This window comes from Phascolarctos cinereus, unplaced genomic scaffold, assembly GCF_003287225.1.
Source record: "Phascolarctos cinereus isolate Bilbo 61053 unplaced genomic scaffold, phaCin_HiC Scaffold_726;HRSCAF=1367, whole genome shotgun sequence".
NCBI classification, from domain to species: domain Eukaryota; kingdom Metazoa; phylum Chordata; class Mammalia; order Diprotodontia; family Phascolarctidae; genus Phascolarctos; species Phascolarctos cinereus.
The window spans coordinates 340,759,684-340,777,570 of NW_027556098.1; the positions used below are offsets into that span (position 1 = coordinate 340,759,684).

General features: G+C 40.3%; 1 protein-coding gene and 1 long non-coding RNA gene across 2 annotated transcripts in view; one reads left to right on the forward strand and one right to left on the reverse strand.

Annotated features, from left to right (window-relative positions):
• The window catches only part of SERPINE3 (serpin family E member 3), a 40,341-nt gene that overhangs the window by 20,733 nt on the left and 1,721 nt on the right, over positions 1 to 17,887 (forward strand). The window lies entirely within an intron of this gene.
• On the reverse strand, positions 4,513 to 17,819 carry LOC144458222 (uncharacterized). The gene is made up of 2 exons (XR_013487810.1): positions 16,776 to 17,819; positions 4,513 to 4,869 (listed from the first exon to the last, which is right to left on the reverse strand). It is a non-coding gene; the product is annotated as an uncharacterized LOC144458222 (long non-coding RNA).

Below are 17,887 nucleotides of genomic sequence, written 5' to 3' on the forward strand. Positions count from 1 at the left end.
TAAATGATTTGAGGGGCACTATGACAGCCTTTTAGAGTAAGCAGTAGCAAAATGTGTACTGACTGTGGTAGTACCACTGGCCTCAGAACTCTGGCCATTATTGAGACTACTTGACCCTTTCTGTTTCATTCCAGGAATGTTTCATTTGGGATTTCCTTCCTCATTTACTACTGGGTCATTCATTTCTTTTCTTTCCTTTGCTCTGCCCAAAGACCTCACTCAACATTACTTTGAAGCTCCACAAGTGTGTCATTTTGCCCCAAACTGTCTTTGAACCCCTGAATTACTATGTTTTTAAGCATACCATCTTATACATGCATACCAACCTTCATTTTTCTAGGCGTTTTCTAAATCTAAGAAATTATTACATCTAAATATGCTTGAATTTCCCAAGAGACTATCAAATGTTTAAATTTAAAAGTGCATGATTAATTTCCAATTCCCACCCACTGAGGAAATGCTCAAAACTTCATTGCTGTTTCCTATGACTTAAATAAATGGCCAGACCACAGTCAGTTGCCTGGGTTGTTGAGGGAGTTACGATCTCATTCATGTCTGATGGCTTTTGAAATGGGCAGTGGTAAGAAAGGAAAGAATTATGGTCTGCCTTTAGACAACTAGGTTCTACGTGTTCTTAGCAGTTCATCTCTGGGTCATGGCCTAGGTGGTACACGATTCCCTTTCAGGGAATAAGTGACAGGGTAAAGACAGGAAAGATAAACTAGAAGTCTTGGCAATTACTTAAAACACACACATATATCTTTGAAAATTTAAAAATGATTTAAGGAAATTGAAAGATAAAAGTAATATTTAATTCTGTGTTTATCCTGCTCCTTGAGATAGTTGAAAATTACATGAAAGACTGTTATGGACACAGAATCCTAGCGTTAAAAATCTTGTGTTTACGTGTCATTTCATCTCAAACTTCCTTATACGTTATGCAATAATAGATGATAGGCTCGGAGTCTTCCACTGACAAAGGAAAAAAACAAGCACTGAGACAATGATCTGGAGCAGAGCCAGCAGAGACATCTCTGTGTTGCCAGATAGAGCCAACTCCAGTATAGGAACAACTATCCAGCATAAATTGTGTAGGTGAAATAAGGTCACCTATAGGTAAAATCAGGCCAAAAGGAACATCAAAAATGTAGGATTGGGGGGGGGGCTGTTTTTAATTTTTATTGAAGGTGGAAAGGAGGCATATAAGAGCAACATCAGGGAAGGTGTGGAAGGGAAGAGGAAGATTCCACCCTTTTGCTTCAGTGATGATGCACCTTTATGGTGGGATACATATGTGCCCAAGAAGGTGTAATAGAAGAATGCTGAGCTCCAAGAGAGAAGATCTGGGTTCAGGTCCCCATTATGGTGCTCCTTAGTTTTGTAACTTTGAGGCAGGCCATTATAGCAGAAAGAACATTGGGTCTGAGTAAAGACCTCAGTTCAAATTCTAGCTCAAAATCACTGACTATGATTTTGGGTGAGTCATTTCATTTCTCTGAGTATTAGTTTTAGTTTCTTTACATATAAAATAAGGGGATTAGATGAGATCGCTATAAACCTCTCTGGTCCTCAATTTCTTCATCTACAAAATAGGGATGATAAAATTTGTACTACTTACCTCAATTTATACTGCTTACCTCCTATTCTTGGGAAAAGAGCGCTTTATAAACTGGCTTGCCAAATGAATGGGAGCCATTATTATTATTTATCACCACCTATATAGATAGGCTTTCTGGATACAGTTAGCCCACCCTTGTTACAGAGTTCCTGCCCTGGCCACAGAATTTTCCCTTTTCTAGACTAGAAGCACTTGGGTTGGAGCTTGGGAACCAGATCAGAATCAGATCAATTCTCTGCCTCCACCTAGCCTTGGAATCCAAGCTCACTTTGAGACTCCCCATGAGAACCAGGAGTGAAGTGACTGACCAATGCATTTATATGGCACAGTTAACAAGCAGACTTGAGTCTTCTGCAACATTCACAAAAAGCAAGACTAGAATGAAAAAGGTGAAATGCAGACCAAAAAAAGTCACATTTCCTTGTTTCTCATGAGATACTTCTGATAACTAAGAATCAAGAGGTAAGACACAGCCAAAATGGTGGAACAGGAGGAAGCAGTAAAGGAGAGGCTTACAGCAGGTAATCTTCTTCAGCCCAAGATCACAAATTTAACCTATAGGCAAGTGGCCAGGGCAGGAACTCTGTAACGAGGGTCGGCTAACTGTGTCCAGAAAGCCCATCTAAGCCTACAGCACAGGACATCCACAGCAGATAGATTTTAGACTCAGGTCAAGCCCAAGGCAGAACCTTAGGCCCTGGAGCATGAACTCAGCATCCAGAGCACCCAGTGTGTGGTCACCCAGATGACCCCAGAGCAGATCATAGGTGCAGTTCCCTCCCCTGGAAAGTAGTACAGTGTTCTACCAGAGAGGCCAGGATTACAGACAGCCCCCAAAGAGCTCCTATCTCCAAGCCATCTCTGGAAGAATGAATAAACAACAATAGATAAAGGATTATTATGAGGTCAGGAGTACCTCACAGTACAAACCCAGAAGATGAGATAACTCTAAAATAGTCATAAAACCTAAAATAGAGGCAGAGCTTGACCACAAGATCAAATAGAATTTCTAGAATAATGCAAGCGTTAAAAATGAGTTTTAAAATGGTATTATAAATTAAATGAGAGCAATAGAGGAAAGAATTTGAAAATAAATGAGAGCTATGGAGCAGACTTGGACAATTAACAGCTTTTTACAAGAGATACAAAAATCTTTCCCAAGTAACAGACTCCTTCAAAATTAGAATAGAACAGAATCCAATAACTCCATGAGCCCACAAGAAATATAAAACAAAATGAGAAGATTGAAAAAACAGAAGAAAATGTAAGACATCTCACTGCAAACTGACCTAGAAAACAGTTCAAGGAGCGATAATTTAAGAATCATTGTACTACCTAAAAGCAATGACCAAAGAGAAAGATGGGGGGGGGGTGAGGCATAAGAGAGACAGAGACACAGAGAGAGACAGAGAAAGCCTGCATATTATATTTCAAGAAATCGGGGTGGGGGGAGGGTGGTGGGGGGGAACCTGCTCAGTGCTCAGAATCAGACAGCAAATTAAAAATAGAAAGAATACAATCATTACCTCCTGAAAGAAAACCCAAAATGAAAACTCCTAGGAACATCAAAGCCAAAATCCAGAGTTCCCAGGTCAAGCAGAAAAAAAAATTAAAACTTCTAGAAATAAAAGAATTTAAGTACTGAAAAACTGCAGTGAGGATCAAATAAGAATTAGCAGCTATGCCTATAAAGGAAAGGAAAGTACATGATAGGATATTCTAAAAGACAAAAGCCTAGATGCTTACAACCAAAAATAATTTACTCAGCGAAACCAAGTATAATCCTACAGGTCTAAACATGGAGCTTTAATGAAATAGAGAACTTCTAAGCATTCCCAATGAAAAGACCAGAACTTAGTAAAATTTTGAAATATAAGTATGGGAATAAAGAGAAACATAAAAGGTAAATACAAGTAAGTAATTAAAAAGGACTTTGTAAGGATGAGGTGTTTGAATTTTAATGGGTAAGGAAGGGAATGATACAGCATCCTCTAAGAACCACTAAGTCAGTATAGAGGAAGTCAAATAAGATAGAAAGCCTGGGAGTGATTTTTGTTATGTTTGATTATCTTAAAATGAGAAACTAAAGGGAAAGGAAAAACAGATACATTAGGGAAGAAATGTAGAGAAAGGGAAGGATTTATATCTTACATTATCAGGGTGGGATATGAACAGAAGTCTATACAAAGAAAGGGTAGGAAAAGTTGGTATCACTTAAATATCACTTTGAAATGATGCAGAAGCAAGCAGAATCAGGAAAGCAATTTACACTATAATAATATTATAAAAATAAACATTTTTGAAAGACTTAAGAACTCTAATCAATGCAATGATCAACCATGATTCCAGAGCTCCAATGATTTAGAATACTGCTCATCTCCAGAGAGAGAGAGGGGTGATGGACTAGATATGAACAGTGAGACATGCATTTTTGGACATAGTCAACGTGAGAATGTGTTTGTTTCACTGTGGTTTTTGTTACAGAGGTTCATTTTTTCTTTTTCTTTTTTCAATAGAAAGGAAAGTGGGAGGTGAGAGGAAGAGAGGGCAGATGTTTATTGATGAAAAAAATAAAATTTAATGTATTAAAAATACTCAAGAAGGATTCCATCTTGCTATCTAGTTACAGCAAGTGCATGATTCAGTGAAAACAGGGATTGAGAAATGCAATCTTTTTCATGGTTCTAACTGTACCAAATAGGTTAAAGCTTATTCTCCAAGCAAGATTGGTTACATCTCTTCGTCAGGGTGCTAGGGTATCCTGAGGGGTCTGCAGGGTTGTTTCTTTCTTTACTGACACTGGCTTAAACTCCCGCCAGCTGTGTCACCTTTCTACCCCAACTTTTAGGGGCCAGTGATTAACACCCTACTTTCATTTAATCATTTAACATTGATCAGATTTAACAAATAGATGTTTACTTCATAGATAGAACAAGAACAAACATACAGACATTTTCCCCAATACCTCAGGGGCATGCTCTTCCCACACCACCTTGGTCTCTGAGGGGAAATGGGCTCAAAACCTAGTCCAGTTCCTACACAACATCGGTCCCCATCAAAGTTCATGTCCAAAAGTGGCATCTCTGCTGTAGAAGTTCTTGTCTCAGCTACCACTGGGCTGGGCTCCCAAAGGTCACTCCTTGCTTCTTGAGGCATCAGTTTGGCACTGGCCCTGGACCCCAGACTCTGGATGCCAGAGCCTTTACCTGACCTTTTAAACTCACATGGTCAGAGGCTCCAATCTCCTTCTCCTAAAAGGAAAAACAAAAACAAATGCAGAGGTCAAAGACCAAAGCACTTCTATAGGGCCCTATGGCCACAGAAAGGAGAAGGCTCCGTGGCTTCCCCCAACCCATACAGCCTTGTTTCACTAAGGCTGCTATGAAAGGAGTCAATGAATGAGGTAAACAAAAGATAGGTGAAGCAGATAGGCCTTTTTGAATACCTCTAAGATTCATCAAAGAACCTCTTCTTAGACAGGTGCCCACCTGCACCAGTTAGACAATGTCTCTGAATGCTCTGAAGTCTATCCAAGGCACTTTCCTTACATGTTAGTTGTGACTATTCCAGAAGCAGGCCCCCAGCCTCTTCATGTGAAGAGATGACATCCAAGGAATGCCGTGTATGTGTCACAGTCCAATGGCATAACCCACTGGGGACAGTTAGTATTTCAGAGAGGAGAATGAGAACCTTTATTTATATATTTATTTTTGTATTCAGAACATAATGGAGAACAAAACTGGTATCAGGGGCACTTGGATTCTTGAAAGGATCTTGTAATATTATCTTAAAATGCCTCTTTTCATCTCAGAATCTGTTCCTCATGCAAGGTCATTTTAAATTCCTATCTAAATACCAATGTTCACCAGAATTAGAAGAAAATGGAGTGATTGCCTTAGGTCTTATTCCTCTCCTCCAATATTTTTTTTCTCTACTCAGCAGTCAAAATTATTTTCTTAATACAGATCCAACCATATTATCCCCCTTTCCCCCACTCAATAAACTTTAGTGGCTCCTTATTACTTCTGGGATGAAATGAAATAGTCTTCTGTTTGGTATTTAAAGCCCTTCACAATCTGGTCCTTCCTACATTTGCACTCTTCTTACACTTTATTCTCTTCCATTGACTCTACAATTCAGCAACAATGGTCTTCACTCATGACACTCCATTTCCCAATTATGTGCATTTTCACTGGCTGTCCGCCATACCGGGAATGGTCTCCCTCTTCAACTCCCATCTACTGGCCTTCTTGACTTTCTTCAAGACTTGAATCCTACCTTCTACAAAAGTTCTTTCTCACACTCTTTCTACAGCTGTCTTCCTCAGAGATCACCTTCCATTTGCACAATATGTAGCCTGTTGGTTTTTTTTTTATAATTTTTTGTACTTTGACTCCCACATTTGAGTAGGAGCTCCTGAGGGCAAGGACTGCACTTTTTGTCTTTCTTTTTATCCCAAGTCCACAGCACAGCGTCTGACACATAATAAGGGATTATTAGGTCTTGCTAACTGAGACCCCAGGGCTAGAAAACAGAAACCAGATTTATGTGGAGAATTTTGAGGCTGTGTAGGTCTTAATTTGACACTTCCTCATTCAGCTGACTACTGCCTAGTCACTCACAGTTATAGAAAGGGGAGGATGAGACAGTTAAATGAGCAACTTCCTGTAGGTGGATACCAAGAAGCTGGGTAAAAATAACCTAGTAACCACAGAGATGCTGGGTAGTGCTACCTCTTACTATCTGAGATAATGAGGAGAGCCAGGGATAATTGAAAACCATAGTAAATCAAGCAATCCTCATTTTAAACATGAATTTTAGCTGGCAAGGAAGGTTTTCAGTGAAGGGGATGTAGGAGGAATTGTTCATAAGGAGATTATCTTGTCATACCCTCAAGTGCAGGACCTTAGTGGTCCTCCCCATTCAAAAGAGATGAATCATAAAGGAAAAAGTAATCTTGATTGGCTTTGTCAAAAAAAGTTGACTTTCATCAGTATTGTTGACTTATCCCCTGTGGTTATTTAGAGATGCAAAAAAATCATTTCTGCCTTCCATGGGAAGAGGTTGTGGTAGAAGAACCAAAGGCTGGAGGAAGAGCAGGAGAAGGCTTAGGGTAAAATACAGAAGAAATGGCAATGTTGATTTGGAAGCCTTTTAAACTATAGCCAAGGCTAGAGACCGAATTTAGGGAAGGGAAATTTGGGAAGACTTGAGAAGTTGAAGGAGGGTAACAGCTAGAGCTGAAACAGGAAAAGGAACTGAGCCATTGGAGCAACAATCAATATACCAATAAACATTTATTAAACACCTACTAGGTGCCAGTATGTGCTAAGCACTGAAGAATTCATGGAGAAGGAAAAAAAAAGAATTTTAAGCAAAAGGTCCTAAAGAGAAAGAAGAAGGTGAAGGACCTGTGAAGAAAGAGAAACAGGTGAGAATGAGAAGAACTTGATAGGAAGGAGATGTGATCACTGAGACTTAATAAGACTCATCCCCAGATGATGGCTCTGGAACAATAGACCCTATGTAAAAAGGGACAGTGCAGATGAAAGAGGTGGGAGGCATGAGGTAGCAATTACATTTTAAGGAGTTATGCTCATTTGAGGAAATCTAGGAATCAATGGTAAGATCATATGGATGAAGATCCTCAGAAAGAAATAGAAGCAATATCATCATCTAAACATCATTCAGATAACTTGGATAGAAAGAAGAAATAGATAAGTTTGGGAAACAGATGGAAAAGCTGGCATGGAGACATGTTTCAGTAGTGATGGAGGACATCTGTTATCTAGACAGCTGCTCGATATCTCTTCCTCTGCTGAAAGTAGAGCAGTTAATCATTTCTTCTGTTGCCTTAATGAAAATTTCATCCTTCCAAAACTGAAGGAACCAAGAAGGGGAAATTCTATTTTGGATCCGATTCTTCACAACAAAGAGGAACTAACTGCTTGCTGGGGTAGAGAATGGGAACCTTGGAAGGAAGTGACAATACAATCTTAGAATGTGTAGTGGAGAAGCAAGTTGGAAACGGTCTGACTTACCCCCTAAATTTGGGGAGAGCAAATTTAAAAGGATTAAGAGAAAAGATGGGCAGAAATTGCATGCACTAAAGTTCTACAAGATATTTGCTCAGGAGGTGCAGGAAGCTCTCAAGAATGAAATTCTGAAGACAACTTATTTCCTATGACCTACCACTCCACCCCACCTCAGCTATTTACAGAGATGGTTGAACCCTTGATCTTGCCATCACCAACAAATGCCCCACTTCCATGTTTACCTGATCACAATCTATTGTTATTCCACCTCTCCCTTGCAACCCCAAACCCTGTCTTCATCTTCACTGTGACCTTCAATCCCTTGACCTTCAGTTCTTTCCCAAGCCATAACTCCTGCACTGGCTGCACTTTCTTCTCTTCCTCATCTTGACCCTTTAGTAAGCCAGTTCAATTTTATGCTCTTTACTTCTCAAGTCCCTTGCCCTTTTATCAATTTTGCCTTGCCAAGCCTTAGACTTGGATCATTCCCACAGTCCCCTGCCTTCACTTCTACTCATGTGCTGATGAATAAAAGATGGATCAAATCATGAAACCGTGATGACTGGTTCCACTATTAATTTATGTTACATAACCTCATCTGAGCCCTCACTGCAACAAGAAAATCCTTTCACACCTCCCTAACTGACTCACTATCCCACTTGGCACAGCAGCTTTCCCAAATCTTCTCATTCTTCCTCAAACTTTTCATAACTCCCCTCCCATACTCTCTCAGCTGAGAACTTTGCCTCATGATTCACTGAAAACTTTGAGGCCATTTGTCACGAGCTCTTTCTGCCTCCTCATCTACTACCACTCAGATGCCTTTTGCAACTATGTTTTTCATTGCTGTCTCACATAAAGAGGTGGCCCCTCTTCTTGCTGAATGAAGCTAACCCTTCTCCCTGCACAAGTGACCTCACTCCATCTCATCTTCTCCAGCAGATTGCCCTATCATCTCTATTCTCTGACTTATCTTTAGTTGCAAATGAACATGTTCAAATCTCTCTTATCCTAAAATAAACAAAAAACAACTTGGTCTATCCATCCCCACTAGCTATCTCATCTCTCTCCTTCCTTTCAGGGCTAAACGCTTTGAATGGGCCATCTACAGCCGGTGTCTCCATCTCTTTTCCTCTCACTCTGTAAACTCTCTATAATCTGCCTTCTGGTCCTATCATTCAATTGAAACTCCTCTCTCCAGAGTTACCTATGACCTCTTAATTGCCAAATCGAAGGCCTACTTCTCAACCCCCATGCTTCTTGGCCTCTGAAGGCTTTGACACTACTGATCGCCTTCTCTTTGACACTCTCTGGGCTGACGTGATATTGCTCTGTTCCAGTTTTTCTCCTACCTATCTGACTTTTCCTTCAGTCTCCCTTGTCCAGGTCATGCTCTCTAATGATGGATGTCCTGGACGGTCATGTACTAACCCTTCTTCTCTTCTCACTTCATACTATTTCACGTGGTGATCTCAGCAGATACCATGGATTCAAAATTATCTCTACACTGATGATTGTTTGCCCTAACTTTTCTTTTAGCCTCCAGACGCATCTCCAGCTGCCCACTGGACATCTTGAATTGGATGTCCTATAGACATCCTAAACCCAACAGGTCCAAAACTGTACTCATCTTTCCACTTAAACCCTCCACTCTTCCAATCTTCCCTACCATCAAGTGTACCACCATTCTCCTAGGATCACAAACTAGGTGTTATCCTCATTTCCTTTCTCTCTCATCCTCCACTCCTTCCCCATATCCAGTTTGTCGTCAAGTTCTGTTGATTTTGCCTTTGTAATATCTCTTGTATATGCACTGATCTCTCCTCTGACACTGCCACCACTCTGGTTCAGGCTCTCATCGCCTCACACCTGGAGTCCTGCAAAAGCCTTCAGTTTGATCTCCCTGACTCAAGCTGTTCCTCGCTCCAGTACATCCTACACTCACCTGCCAAACCGATCTTCATAAAATGCAGGTCTGACCATATTATCCCATTTAATAAATTTCAGTAGTTTCCTATTGTCTTCAGGATCAAATATAAAATCCTCTGGCATCCAATGCTCTCTATAACCTATCCCACTCCCACCTTTCCAGTCTTCTCACCCCCACGTACTCCACCATCCAGGGATACTGGACTCCTTGCTGTTCTTTGAACATAACACTCCATCTCTGACTCTCAGTCTTTTCACTGGCTGTCTCCCAGGCCTGGAATTCTCTCCCTCTTCCTTTCTGTCTTCTGACTTCTTTCAAGTCTCAGCTAAAGTCCCACTTTCTGCAAGATGCCTTTCCCAGTCTTCTTTAATCTTAGTGCCTTCCTTCAGAGATTACCTCCAAGTTATCTTGTTTATACATAGTTGCTTGCATGTTTTCTCCTCCATTAGACAGTGAGCTACCTGAAAGCCAGGACTTTTACCTTTCTTTTTATCCCCAGCACTTGGCATAGTACCTGGAACTTAATAAAAGCTTGTTGACTGACAAAAATTGAAATAATCTCAGTAAGGAGGAAAAAACAAAGTTGCCTAGAGACTCCGAAATGGCTGGATGGGGAACGCACCAACAAACTTACATTTTTGAATATATAGGCAATAGAATCAAGGGTAGGTAATAATGATAATAACAGATACCAGCTAACATTTATATGGTGCTGTGTCAGGAACAGTGCTAAGTGCTTTCAAGTATTATCTCTTTTGATTCTCACAAGAACTCTGGGAGGTAGGTGCTCTTATCACCTCCATTTTACAGATGGGGAACTGAGACAAATAGGTTAGATGACTTGCTCAGGATCACATAGCTAGTAAGCATGAGAGGCTAGATTTGAATTCAGGTCTTCCTGACTCCAGACCTGGTGCTCTATTTACTGTGCCAACTAGCCGCCCCTAATGAGTACAACCTTAGGACATAATTCTGTGAGAATAGTGTCAGAACTACTAAAGCTCAGAATGAGTCAGATTGATGAGGCAAGACAAACAAAAAGGTGGGATTTTTCTTTTGGTTTTTATGTTACTTCAGTGTGGATGGGAAGAGGATCAAAGAAAGAATAAGACCAGTGTTTGGGAAGAATGGGATATTGTCAAGTGACAATGGTTGAGTCCTATTTACACAGCCAAGGAGAATGATCTTGGAATGGGACAGAACAAAAATGTGTAATAGGAAGTTAGGAAGTAGAAAATTTAGATGATAGGAAAGATTAATGCAACTGTGCGATCCAGCCTAATGGACCATGTTTGGATAGAGCCATTTTGAATTATATATTTACTTTTTAAAAAATGTTATAGTGAGTAATACCAGTCATTTTCAGTCATGTCTGACTTCGTGACCCTATTTGAGGGTTTCTTCACAAATGTTTTGTCATTATCTTCTCCAGTTCATTATACGGATGAGGAAACTGAGGCAAACAAGGTGAAATGACTTGCGTGAGGTCACACAGCTAATCAATTTCTGAAGCTCCATTTGAATTCAGGTCCTACTGACTCCAGGCCCAGTGCTCTAACCTAGCCGCCCCTGTAGCGTACTTACTATCCCTGAAGAGTTCTGGAACTGTTCCAGATGAACTACTTCCTAGAATGTTAAAAGAATTAGTAGATGTGATTGTTCAGCCACCATAAGTGATATTTGAAAGACCATGGAGAACATGAAATGTACCTGCAGGATTGGAAAAAGATGTCTGCTTTCCTAGTTTTCCAAAAAATTACAAACTATAGTCCTGTGAGTTGATTTGATTTCTAGGGGAAAATCTAAAACATATTACTAAAGTGATGGTTTATGATATCTAGAAAACGAAGCTGTAACTTTTGATAGGGTTATCTTGGAAGAACAGGGGAGTCCCTTAGATAGTACTCTTATTTTAGCAAATCATTTGAAAAAGTTTTTCATGGTGTACTTGAGGAAGACATGAAGAGATGTGTACTACATGATAGTACAATTAAGCAGATCTGGAACTCGCTGACTGACTGAACCAAGAAGATAATCATTAACACTTTGGTATCAACTTGGAAGGATAGCTCCCAGGGAGTATGCTTGGGTCCACACTGTTTAACAGTTTTATTAGTTGACTTGGATAAAGGGATAGATAGCATGCTTATCAAATTTTCAGATGATGCACAAAGGTGGGATAGCTACCACACAATGAGAGAGCCAGGATTCAAAAAGACCCTGACATACTAGAACCTTAGGCCGCATCAAATAAATTGAAATTTGTTCAGGATAAAGTCTTATATTAGTTTAAAAAAATCAACTTCAGGGCAGCTAGGTGGCGCAGGGGATAGAACACTGGTCCTGGAGTCAGAAGGACCTGGGTTCAAATTTGGCCTTAGATACTTGACACTTTCTAGCTGTGTGACCCTGGGTAAGTCACTTAACCCCAACTGCCTCACCCCCCCAAAAAAATTAACTTCAGAAGTTCAAGTGAAGGTGTAGACAGTTGTTCATCTGAAAGAACACCAGATTTTAGTAGCCTGCAAGCTCAATCTCAGCGTGATATGGCAGTCAAAAAAACCCCAAAACCCTAATATAATTTTATGTTGTATTAAGAGGTAATACGGGGGGGGCAGCTAGGTGGCGCAGTGAATACAACACTGGCCCTGGAGTCAAGAAGACATGAGTTCAAATCCGGACAAAGACCAAACATTGACACTTACTAGCTGTGTGACTCTGGGCAAGTCACTTAACCCCAACTGCCTCCCCAAAACAAACAAAAAAAGGTAAAGTATCCAAAGCCACGAAGCTAACGGTCCTACTTTTCTGTGTCTTGCTTTGGACCACTTCTAGAGGTACTGAACTCAGTCTTGGGCCCCACATATTCAGAAGGGCATTAATAATAACCAAGTGAATGTCTAAACTGACGCAAGAAGAATGGTGAATAGCGTATTGTTATTGTTCAGTTGTTTCGGTCATGTCCAACTCATCATGACCCCCAAATATGGGGGTCGGGGTTCTTGAAAAAGTGATTTAGAGTTTTTTTTTTTCTTGGAATGGTTTGTCATTTCCTCATTTTACAGATGAGGAAACTGAAGCAAAGAGATTTAAGTGACTTGCCCAGGATCATGGAGTCAGTAAATGTGTGATACTGGATTTGAACTCGGGTCTTGCTGACTCCAAGGCCCAGCACCCTATCCACTGTGCCACCCTAATTCATGCCAAATGAGGAGTAAATAAGAATATTTATCCTGGAGGAGAAGGCTTAAAAGAGAAATGTGATTGTCAAGCAACTCAAGAGCTGAATAAGTCTAATTTTGTTCTAATTGGCCCAAGTGGGCAGAGCTAGGAATAGTGGGTGGAAACTGCAGTCAAATTAGGCTTGCTGTAAGGAAAAACCCCCTAAAAATTAGAATCCATATAACTGCCTAAGAACATAGTGGGTTTATCCTGACTGGATATCTCAAGCAAAAGCTGAATAACCATTTGTAAGCTATGCTGGAAAGTGGGTTTTTGTTCAAAAGTAATCTGGACTAGATGGTCTCAGTTCTCTTCCAACTCTGAGTCATGACTATGCTCAGGTTGCTTATTATTAGCCTATGGTAATTCCATTTCCCCCCACCCCCAAAGTTCTATGTTGTAAAGGACTTACAGAATAAATCATAGGATCTTCAGTTTAAGAGAAATTAAAGGATCACTTCAGATACAAATGGGAAGAATGAAACTGGGAACAAGCTGTTTGGGAGCTGGCTATCTCTTAACAGTGAAGATAAATCTGGAAAAATGACTCCTGGGAGCCATTATATAAGACAGAGGTGTCAAACTCAAGGCCCAGAGCCATAAAAAAATCGCCCACAAAATTCGCAGGTGCTATGGGAACCAGATTAAAATGTAATTGGGAAATGTTTTAACAAAATAAAAATACAATGCAACATAACATTTGTGGTTTTTTTAAAGTCATAATATGACCCTGTTGTGACACTATTGATGAAAGGAAATTAAGGGTTCCATTCTATAGTCATTATTTAGATCTCAATTTCAGTGGCAATTTCCTTAATCTGCACTCTTGCATTACCCAACTAGGACTGATTAAAAAAGACAGTACTCTAATTTGTCTATTAATATTCCGTTTCTCACCAAATACTCCAAACTCCCTTTTCTTTGTTTCTAAATGGAAGTAATTTTCCCGGGGCTATAAAATACCTGTAACATTCCTTATAGGAGATGAGAGTCATCTCTCAAATACCTATGTATTCACTAGATGGACTATATATGCAATATATTTTAAATGCTAGGTTTTCATCTCTACTTCTGTGCCTCCCCCTGCCATGCACAAGGGATACATAAGCAATTTAATTATTAGTCAAAGAAAAACCTAACTAAAGAAGTAAAACTACTCTCTTCCCCCAAACTAAATAATGGGTTCAAATCTTGAAGCTGGCAACCTAAAACTTGTGTGACTTTGGGCAAGTCACTTCACTGGTCCTCAGTTTCTGCATCTGTAAAATGAAGTGATTAGACTGAAGTGCCTTAGCAACTCAAAATCTATTAATTATTCTGATGCAAACAAAAGCCAAATAAATTTGGGACTATCCTGGTTTACTTTATCAGTGCCACAGTTTCTCTTTATAAGCATGGATTGGGTTAACTAAAATTACATTTTAGTGGTTTCCTAATATTGTATATTGGAAATTCCACAAAGTACCTTAAAGTCTGTGGACAGCTGTGTAGCTAAATCATAGTATATGTATGAACTGGGGCGGGGGGGGGGAAGGTAACTAAACCCCCAATACAACCAACTCTGGAGGGGGGGGGTATGTGTGGGTCTCTCCCTAGGATACTTCTGGTAGATCAAGATCTGCTAGATGTGAGATCAACATGGTATTCACGTCTGTTTTAATATGGACCTACATAAAATCCAAACTCCTACTTAAGTTCCCAGTCTCCCAAGAGACTTGAAATGACATAGCTTTTGGTTTAAAAAGTGACAGTATGGAGCTAGTCCCTCTCTCTCGACTAGTTTGTTCTGGTTTAGAATTCACCCCATTCCAGATTCACATCTTATGGGCTTTGTCAGATTCAAAATGACCCTTAAGGATGGAGGAGCCTGCTTGCTGCTTGTTCCAACATTTAGTCCAACACTGTATTACTAAAATTAACATGTGGGGGCAACTAGGTGGCGCAGTGGATACAGCACCAGCCTTGAAGTCAGGAGGACCTGAGTTCAAATGCGACCTCAGACCAAACACTTGACACTCACTAGCTGTGTGACCGTGGGCATGTCACTTAACCCCAACTGCCTAAAAAGCAAGAAAAAAAAATTAACATGTGATATAGCTCCATAAATAACCTGTTTACGACACTCACCCCTGTAAAAAACAAACAACCCAACCTTTTATGAGTATATTTCTACTTTTACTGTTTCCCTTATCCATTCGGGAGAGAGGATCATAGAATTCAGTAACTTTATGAATAGATTCCCAACAAGTCTATCCTTTGGCCTTGAATCCTTCCATGCCTGTCCGACTTCTCACGCTTGATACTTAATTCTGTCCTTCTGTTTCATTCCCCCTCCATCCAATCTGTTCTAGTCCTGTTGATTCTACCTTCACATCTCACACCTGTTCCCTTTCTCTAAATTCCAATGATTACACTTAGTTCAGACCCTTATCACCTCCTTGCCTGGACTATATTAGTAGCCTCTTAGTTTCCACGCCCCGAGATGTTCTCAATCAACTGATCTACCAACAAACATTTATTAAACTCTACACCAGGCATCTTGGTAAAGACTGGAGATAGGCAAAAAAACCCCCCAAAAAACCACAGTCCCTGCCCTAAAGAAGCCCACCTTCTAGTTTAAGAAACATGTAAATAATTAGGTAAATACAAGATACACACAGTACATGTAAAACACGTGTAAGTAGCCTCGAGAGGAAATGGCTCTGTAAGTTGGGGCAGGGGGTGGGGTTGGAGGGCAGCTATTAGGAAAGATCTCAGACAGAAGGTGGCATTTCAGTTGAATCATGAAGGAGGTGAAGGTAAAGAGACATTCCAGGCAAAGTGGACAGCCAGGGTAAATGCACAAAAGAGACATCATGTGTAAGGCACAGCTGTTAGGGATTGTGTGCCTGGAATATAGTGTGCAGGGGAGTTAAGTAGAAAGGCAGAAAGGGGCCAGGTTGTGAAGAGCCTAAAATGCTAAACAGAGCTTTATATCAGATCCTGGAGGTTAACAGGAAGCTACTGGAGTCTCCTGAATAGGGATGACATTGTTAGATCCATACTTCAGGAAAATCACCTTGTCAGCTATGTGGATAATGGATTGGAGTGGGGAGAGACTTTAGGCAAGGACTAGAACTAGGCATTGCTACGGCTTAGGAGAGAAGTCATAGGTGCCTGAGTGAAGGGTGGCTCTGCACTCACGCAGCCAAGGAAGGGGACGCAGACAGGCAGGAACTGTGAATAGAGTCAAAGACAGCACTTAGATGACTGGAAAAATGGAAAAGTTCTGAAGGAGGATGAACAGAGGAAAGAGGAGAGATGAGTTCTGTTTTAGACACCAAGTTACAGGTGTCTACAGGACATTCAGTTCAAATGTCCAATAATGTTAGTGATGCAAGGCTGGAGCTCAGGCGACAGAGTAGGAGGGGTGGTTTGGGAATCATCTGCACAGAGATGATAACTGAACACATGGGAGCTAATGAGATCACTAAGTGAGACAACAGAGAGAAATGGGAAGAGGGCCCAGGACAGAGCCTTAGGGGGATATATATATACTTAATGGGCATGATATGGATTAAATTCCAGCAAACGAGATTAAAGAGCACTAAAGCAGGTAGAATCGAGAGCAATCTCGTAAAAAATAGAGAAGAAACTCCTTCTAATCCTTCTTCAATCTTTCACATAGCTACCAAAATAATCTTTCTGATGCACAAGTCTCACCATGCGACTTCTATGATTATCAGTTCCTATTGTCTGTAAGATGAAATATAAACTTCCTTGCCTAACATTTAAGCCCCTCTGTAATCTGTTACCTACCTTTCTAGTCTTATTTCACATCAATCTTCTACGTGTATTCTATTTTCCTGCAAAACTGTACTGCTTATGGAATTTAATAGCTGTTCACACAAGGCATCTCCCGACTGGAAATCTACTTCTCTCTCCAATGAATGCCTTTCAGAATCCAAAACTCTGCTCAGGGGTACACTACCTTCTCCATGAAGTCTTCCCTGATGGCTCCTAACTCAGGGTTCTTTCCACTGCTTCTGTCACATTCCATCTTACGTAACATCTTGTCTAGGTCATAACCACCCCCAGTTCCAGGAGAACTTTAAAATTCTTTGTCTTTGCATGGCTAGACCCCAGTATAATGTCTTACACATAACGAGTTCTAAATTTTGTTGTATAATATAGTCATACCCTGATATACAACATCTTTAATTTGACGTCTGTAAACTAATTGGATTATTATTTTGAGGCCTACAGTATCAACTCATGGGCTTTCCTCTCATAGGATTCATAATATTCTGAATAGATATTCAAAGTTTAGGGAGAGAACAACATTACTGGCTAACATCCAAAGCTTTCCGCAAAAGGCTATAGAACAACGGACCCTTGTTTTCTTGAAATTATTTTGTTAGTGATTTCAATTAAGCCAATATTATACTGTCCAATCCCTATCCATCCACTGAAAGCTTACCTTAAAACATATCTCCACAATCCCTTCAACCTCACAAAACATTTTATCACCTCTCTAAATACACTTACGTGATACTCACCTTATAGGGTTATTGTGATAAAAGCCCTTGGTAAGTCTCAAAGCGCTATGTAAACGTGAGCTACTAGAATTCTATATTAGCTTTCTGTGTGCTTCACATTTCTATGTTAAATTCAGCTCCATGACAAGGGACCATGTCTCATCTCAACGGCTGCTCCTCCTAGAGTCTCGCCCAGTTGCACAGAACTGGTACTTCATAGAGGTGTTAAACTGAATTATATTCATGCTCATTAAACGTCTTTTACTGAAATTACATACATTGCTTCATGCAGTGGATCTACTGCTGGGGGAAGTGCAGGAGCCATTCTGTCAATGGCTAGTACTTTTAGTCCATCAGATAAAACTCTCAACCTCAGCAAATGGCAACAGTCTACAACTGCTGAAAACCGAGGTCACCTTTCAAAGAAACAAGCTCTAAATGAAAATCTCACAGCAGAGACAAGATGTGCATGACCAGATACTGCAAATGGATTTCATACACTTTCAAATATTAAAACCCTTATACCAAACTTAGCCATAACACAAACAGGTAACCCACAGGCTTT